We start from the raw sequence: 8,055 nt of genomic DNA on the forward strand, positions 1-8,055 counted from the left end.
GAGATTTCTTTTTTACTTGTTACCTCTGGTGTTAAGCGGAATGATGGTGATGGTCAGAGGTTCCCCAATAATGTAGCAACTGCTCCCCCATTATTAAAGGGGGGAAGCATGTTTTGCTTTTTGTAAAAGACTAATCACCACCTACAGTCTCCGTAAATGCAATGGTTTTCACTGGTTTAACATTTTCTGCAAATGGAAAACGTAAACAGTATTAGTCTTTTATTACTGATTTTTTCTTGCTTTAATTTTAATTTCTCATGAAATAGGAAGTCAAACATGCATTAATGTTTACTCAAAACCCTTCATTGCACAGCATGAAAATAGAAAACAGTCAGTCATTTTCTACCGCTTCTTCCATAATGGGTCGCGGGGAAGCTGCTGCCTATCTCCAGCAGTCTATGGCCAAGAGGCGGGGTACAACCTGGACAGATCGCCAGTGCATCACAGGGCAACACACAAACAACCATGCACACACTCATTCACAACCAAGGGCAATTTAGAGAGACCAATTCACCTAACAGGCATGTCTTTGGACCAGAGTACCCAGTGAGAACCCACACATGCACAGGGAGAACATGCAAACTCCGTGCAGAAAGTCGAGCCCAGGACCTTCTTGCTGCAAGGCAACAGTGCTACCAAATGCACCACCGTGCAGCCTGAAAATAGAAAACAATCAAACCAAATAAATTAGCAAATTATGCTCCTTTCTTTTAATAGGGCAAATGTGGAAAACCAATTTAGATCTACAATGATCTTACTGATAGTTTCTTGGTACTGGTAGCTGGTAGGTTTAGGCTCATTATACAGAGGAATATGATTAAAAAGAGAAGCGCTCAAAAGAGCTGATCAGTTACCTTATGCTTTCTGTGAAGTCATCAGAGGCATGAGGGTGTGGAAACTTGATTTTGAGAGGGTAAACATTCAATAATGATTTACACCAAATAGCAAAACACATTAAAAAAAAAACCTGACCGTGACATGTTCTATAGCCACTAAACTATATCTAAAGTTATTTTGATGGTTTTTTTTTCATGAAAGTCTGGCAAGGAGCTTTAAATTTGACATTACCGTATTGTTTCTACATGTCAGCTCCATCTTATCTGACACATATACACTGTTTAACTGATCTTTCTCTCACAAGTTAAGATCTCGCCCTGTTTTAAAGAAGGTTACATTTTTCTCACAGCAGAAGAGACACTTGGTTTCTAAGTACCTCTTCAGCTTGGATGGCTCAATGTTAATAGCTGCCAGTTTTACATAACAAACATGCAAAGAGAGCTGATGTTTTTTCTCTTCAGTGGAAGTCATTGGACAGACATCTTTTATGAAACTGTGTATCATAAGCTTTTCCTCTCTTTTTTTTTTATTCCTTTGGTAGCAGACTGTCTGTAAAGGTCAGATACAGTTTACTTCAAATGACAAATTTCCTACCCTTCATAGGTTTTGTTTTCCTCCTAGATTTCAGTCAGAGCTACTGTTATGACACACTCCAAAACTTACCGCTGCTCAGACATTACGTAAATGGGATCAGATTCAAATCCACAGTTATGGAAATGTCCATCCAAAATATTCTCGCAGAATATGAAAATGTTTATGTTTTGTTGTTGTATTCAGCATTAATTAAATAAGTCACATAATTTCAAACAGGATTTCATTTGCAACATAAATTAGGAGTAGAGGAAATTATTTTAAAGACAATCTATTATAAAAGAGAAGGTTAAATCAAACAACATGCAATGTACACTATTTGGGTGTCAGCCAGTGACAATAAAGCTAAAGACATTGTGTTTTTCATTAAAAGGTGAAGGAGCAGTTTAAGTCTGAGCAGAGCCATGAGTCACCAAACTGAGTGACTGAGAAACAAAAAACAGAGTTCAGGCGGGTGACCAGTAGGCCTCGGAAGGAGGGCCAGAAACAAAAAACAGAGTTCAGGCCAGGAGGTCGTCCCCAACAGGCACAGAGTTCAGGCGGGCGACCAGGAGGTCGTCCCCAGCAGGCACAGAGTTCAGGCGGGCGACCGGGAGGTCGTCCCCAGCAGGCACAGAGTTCAGGCAGGCGACCGGACCTGCACCACAGAGTTCTGATCGGTCGGCGGTGAAGCCGTGGAGACCTGCGGCAAAGTAACCAGCGAAGAGGCCGACGATCCGGAGGTCTGCGGCGATGTAGCCAGCGGAGAGGCCGACAATCCGGAGGTCTGCGGCGATGTAGCCAGCGGAGAGGCCGACGATCCGGAGGTCTGCGGCGATGTAGCCAGCGAAGAGGCCGACAATCCGGAGGCCGGCAGCGTCGAAGCCAGCGGCGAAGAAGCCGGTGTTCTAGAGGCCTGCAGCGACATAGCCAGCGAAGAGGCCGATGATCCGGAGGCCAGCGGTGGAGAAGCCAGCAACGAAGAAGCTGAAGGTCAGGAGTTCGGCGACGTGGCCAGAGGAACCCAAGAAGTGAGGCCTTCAGAGGTCTGCGGCGAGGATGCAGGCTGCCTGGAGGCCGGCAGCAGAGATGCCCGGGAAGCCCACGAAGCGAGGAGTCAGGCGGTGTGTGACGTGGCGAGATCCTCAGAGACTTGAACCTGGCGTCCAGCTTGGACCCAGGCAGAAACCCTGAAGACTTGAACCTGGCGTCCAGCGTGGACCCAGGCTTAGAGTCATTACATAGTCGGGCTGTGGTGTGTCAGGCAAAGAGTCGGGCTGTGGTGTGTCAGGCAAAGAGTCGGGCTGTGGTGTGTCAGGCAAAGAGTCGGGCTGTGCTGTGTCAGGCAAAGAGTCGGGCTGTGGTGTGTCAGGCAAAGAGTCGGGCTGTGGTGTGTCAGGCAAAGAGTCGGGCTCTGGTGTGTCAGGCAAAGATTCAGGCCCTGGTGTGTCAGGCAAAGAGTCAGGCTCTGGTGTGTCTAGCTGTGGCGTGTCTGATCCTGGGTCAGGCTGTGGTGTGTCTGGCCCTGAGTCAGTTGTGGTGTCAGACTGCGCAGGAGCACAGTCAGTGGGTCCTAGAGCCAAGATTTGAGGCGGTCCGTCCTCAGACCCCTCAGGAAACTCAGGAACTAGGATGAGAGGCGGTCCGTCCTCGGACCCCTCAGGAAACTCAGGAACTAGGATGAGAGGCGGTCCATCCTCTGACCCCTGAGGAAACTCAGGAACTAGGATGAGAGGCGGTCCGTCCTCGGACCCCTCAGGAAACTCAGGAACTAGGATGAGAGGCGGTCCGACCTCGGACCCCTCAGGAAACTCAGGAGCTAGGATGAGAGGCGGCTCTCCATTGAACCCCTCTCTGGACTCTGGGTCCTGTAGCTTGGCAGCAGGCTGTGAGTCCAGAGGCCTGGCAGCAGGCTGTGAGTCCAGAGGCCTTATATTGTATAAAAAGACACATAGCCTGTTTTCACTGTCTGACAATAAATCAGACTAAACGTCTCTGTGTTTTAGGTCAGTTGTCAAAAATATTTCTACTTGCTAAAGGCCAAAATGATGAGAGATTTGCTCACACACCTTTTAAGCTCAGCTGATATATTTTCTATGGGACTTAGACCAGAGCTTTGTGATGGTAACTCCAAAATAATGCCTTTTTTGTACTTAAGCCACTTTATAACTAGTTTGGTGGAATGTTTTGGTTTATTGTCCATTGGAAGTCCCATTTGTGCCCAAGCTGATGGTTTAAGCTTCAGTATTTTTCCATACATTTCTTTCCCCATGATGCAATCTATTTTGTGCAATCCTCCTGCAGCACAAAAGCCAAACAACATTATAATGTCACCCTTGTACTTCACAGCTTGGATAGAGTTCTTGAGATTGGAAGCTTCTCTGTTTTCTCCCTAACATATTGATGATCATTATTGCAAAACACTTCAACTTCAGTTTCATGAGACCCCAGGACATGCCACCAAAAGTTAAGGACTTTGTCCTTGAGTGCATTTGCAAACTGTAATCGGGTTTTTTATGGTCTGCTGGGTCTGCTGAGAAGGTCTGGCAGAGCCCTCGGCCAGGGACGTATTCAACTCCCACCTCCGGGAGAGCTTTGACCAGATTCCGGGGGATGTTGGAGACATAGAGTCCGAGTAGACCATGTTCTCCGCATTTATTGTCGATGCTGCTGCCCGTAGCTGCGGCTGTAAGGTCTGCGGTGCCTGTCGCGGCGGCAATACCCGAACCCGGTGGTGGACATGGGCAGTAAGGGACGCTGCCAAGCCGAAGAAGGAGTCCTATCAGCTGTGGTTGGCTTGTGGGACTCCTGAGGCGGCTGATGGGTACCGTGAGGCCAAGCTTGCCGCGGCCCAGGCTGCGGCAGAGGCAAAAACCTGGGCCTGGGAGAAGTTTGGTGAGGCCATTGAGAAGGACTACTAGTTGGCCTCGAAGCGATTCTGGCAAACCATCCGGCGCCTCAGGAGGGGGAAGCAGTGCTTCGCTAACACTGTTTACCATGTGAGTGGGAGGCTGCTAATCTCGACTGGGGACATTATTGGGCGGTGGAAGGAGTACTTTGAGGATCTCCTCAATCCTGCCATCACGCATTCCATGGTGGAAAAAGAAGCTGGGGACTCGGGTTTAGACTCTTTCATCACCCAGGCTGAAGTCACCGAGGTGGTTAAAAAGCTCCTCGGTGGCAGGGCTTCGGGGGTGGATGAGATCTGCCCTGAGTACCTCAAGTCTCTGGATGTTGTAGGGCTGTCATGGTTGACACGCCTCTTCAACATTGCGTGGTGGTCGGGGACAGTGCCTCTGGACTGGTAGACTGGGGTGGTGGTCCCCCTTCATAAGAAGGGTGACCGGAGGGTGTGTTCCAACTACAGGGGGATCACACTCCTCAGCCTCCCTGGTAAGGCATACGCCAGGGTATTGGAGAGGAGAGTCTGGCTGATAGTCGAACCTTGACTTCAGGAGGAGCATCGTGCTTTTCGTCCCGGTAGTGGAACACTGGACCAGCTCTATACCCTCTACAGGGTACTCGAGGGTTTGTGGGAGTTTTCCCAATTTGTCCACATGTGTTTTGTGGCCCCGGAGAAAGCATTCGACTGTGTCCCTCGTGGTGGCCTGCGGGGGTTGCTCTGGGAGAATGGAATCAGGGGCCCTTTATTAGGGGCCTTCTGGTCTCTGCACAAGAGGAGCAGGAGTTTGGTCCGTATTGCCGGCACTAAATTGGACCTGTTCCCGGTGCATGTTGGACTCCGGCAGGGTCGCCCTTTGTCACCGGTCCTGTTCATAACTTTTATGGACAGGATTTCTAGGTGCAGCCAAGTGCCGGATGGGGTCTGGTTTGGGGACCAGTGGATTTCGTTTCTTCTTTTTGCGGATGACGTGGTCCTGCTGGCCCCTTCTAGCCAAGACCGACAGCATGCACTGGGGCAGTTCGCAGCTGAGTGAGAAGCGGCTGGGGTGAAGATCAGCTCCTCCAAGTCCGAGGCCATGGATCTTGACTGGAAAAGGGTGGCTTGTCCTCTCCAGGTTGGAGTGGTGTTCCTAGCTCAAGTGGAGGAGTCGGTCTACGTTCCTACCCTCACCTATGGCCATGAACTTTGGGTCATGACCGAAAGAACGAGATCCCGGATACAAGCAGCTGAAATGAGCTTCCTCCGTAGGGTTGCCGGGCACTCCCTTAGAGATAGGGTGAGGAGCTCGGCCATCCGGGAGGGGCTCGGAGTAGAGCCGCTGCTCCTCCAAATCGAGAGGAGCCAGTTGAGGTGGCTCAGGCATCTATATCGGATGCCTCCTGGACGCCTTCCTCAGGAGGTGTTCCAGGCACGTCCCACCGGGAGGAGGCCCAGGGGACAGCCCAGGACACGCTGGAGGGACTATGTCTCTCGGCTGGCCTGGGAACGCCTTGGGCTCCCCCCGGAGGAGCTGGAGGAGGTGTCTGGGGAGAGGGACGTCTGGGCGTCTCTGCTGAGGCTGCTACCCCCGCGACCCGGTCCCGGATAAAGCGGAAGACGACGAGTACGAATCCAGGTAATTGCTTCTTCCTCGCTGTGACTGGCCTTTCAGTCAATGTCGAGTATTTCAACTGTGGATGGTGACACTCTTATCAGTTTTAGCCAGCATCTTCACAAGGTCTCTTGATTGTGTTCCATGGCTGATTCACATTTTACACCAAAACTAATATCAATAACACTGTGAACAGGTTCTTTAAAAAAACAAAAAAAAGGTACCAAAAAAAGGTCTAGCTCCCATGGCTATCTGACGATGCCTAACAGTTAATGAAAAAATTAGTTGTAGGATTAGGCTTTAAAAACTTTCCTCAAGAGTAAAGATCATAATGATTTGTTGATATTTATGTAAGTAAGTATGAGAAATCAAGTGGTGAAAGAAATATGCAAATCCAAACCTAAATATTACATAACTGTCTTGTCAGAGGCAAGAGAAAATTCAGATATGTATCATATAATACCAAAATGATACAGAGGTGTTTGAGATTAGAAAGGTTAACCCTGCCAGCTAAAAGCTATTATTAATTTAGATAACCCTGTTGCTAAGGGTATGTACAACCTAGATGCTGTGTTTTGATAAAAGTACAGTTATATCTTAGCTGAGCCTCTAACTTATGCCAATAATATTTCCATCAGAACATGGCAACTTCCTGATGCATGGAAAAATGCCCTTGTGAAGCTTATTTTTAAATCAGGAAACCCTCAAGAAGTTGGCAACTTCAGGCCAATAAACCGCCTTTCTATCAAGTCAAAGAAAATTGTCTCAGAACAACTGTTAAATTACCAAGAAACTAACAACCTTCACCATCCTCTCCAGTTTAGCTTCAGACATAATCACTCCACAGACTCTGAGGCACAGAGACTGCTACTTGTCTGTTGTTGGAACAGGTTTAACAATCTCTTGATAGAAGAAATATAATTGGTGCAGTGCTCCTCGATCTAAAAGAGGCTTTTGATACTGTGAACCATAATTTACTAATTTCATAGCTTTCATCGTTTCCTTTCTCACAACGATCATTGTTTTGGTTTGAGTCATACTTTAAAGATCGTAAACAATGTGTTGTCATCAACATTAGTGAATCTATTTTTAGCAAAATTGAAACAGGAATTCCTCAAAGGAACTATTTTAGGTCCCATTCTTTTATGTTTGTATATTAATAGCCTTCCTGAAATATTCCCTGAAACCATTTTGCAAATGTATGCTGATGACACCGTTGTTTATGTGGTAAATGTGATACTACAGTCAGCAAGAAACAAACCAGCATCTTACAGAAAATATCTGCTTGGCTTAATGACTAACCCTAACCACAAAGAAAACAACATGCATCTGCTTTTCAATTACGAAAACCTCATCAGAGTCCTTGCAAATTCAGATTAACTGGCTCTTGTTCCACTGAACAACAACAAGCGGAAAAATATGTAGGAATAATTTTAAATTAAATTTTAAAAACCATGTAAACAAATTAGCAAAACTGTTTCATCAAACATCAATTGCTTTAAAATAATAATAAAATATTTGACCTTTGTCTGTGCAAAAATGGTTTTAAACGCAATGATTCCGTCACCTGTCTTACAGAGCTATTGTCTGGTCACAGACTGTCACAAAAACCACAAAATGAGTGTTTGAATCAACTGCAGAGCTGTAGCAGATTCACCAGAGCAGCCTCAGAGGGTGATTGTAAGGTTCCTTTCTATAAAACGTCTTTTGCCCAAAGTATTGTCTCTATGAGAGGTACCAGAGTTTAGAAAACACTCCCTGTCAACTTAACATCTGAGACCAGATTCAGCGTATTTAAAAACAACCAAATCTTGGCTGTCAAAAACAGCACTGTGATCATGTTTATTATGTTTTATTGCTATGTTTTAGTTTCTCTGCTGTATTTGTTTGTATTTGAATATGTTGTTTGTATTTGAATATGTTGTTTGTATTATTGTCTACTGTTTATTTCGTATTTATTGTAGTTTTAAAGATATTCACAAAAGCTTTTCTAGGGACAAGTGCTGCAAAATAGCTCACGCTATAAGCACAGTGATGAACACATGGGACCTAATAAATAAATAACCTGATAAACCTAATAAATAAATAAATAAAATAAGTTTGTGAACAGATGAATGCAACACCTTTAAGCATCTGATTATAGCCAAGGATA

Source organism: Girardinichthys multiradiatus, chromosome 20 (genome assembly GCF_021462225.1).
Source record: "Girardinichthys multiradiatus isolate DD_20200921_A chromosome 20, DD_fGirMul_XY1, whole genome shotgun sequence".
In the NCBI taxonomy this organism is placed as follows: Eukaryota; Metazoa; Chordata; class Actinopteri; order Cyprinodontiformes; family Goodeidae; genus Girardinichthys; species Girardinichthys multiradiatus.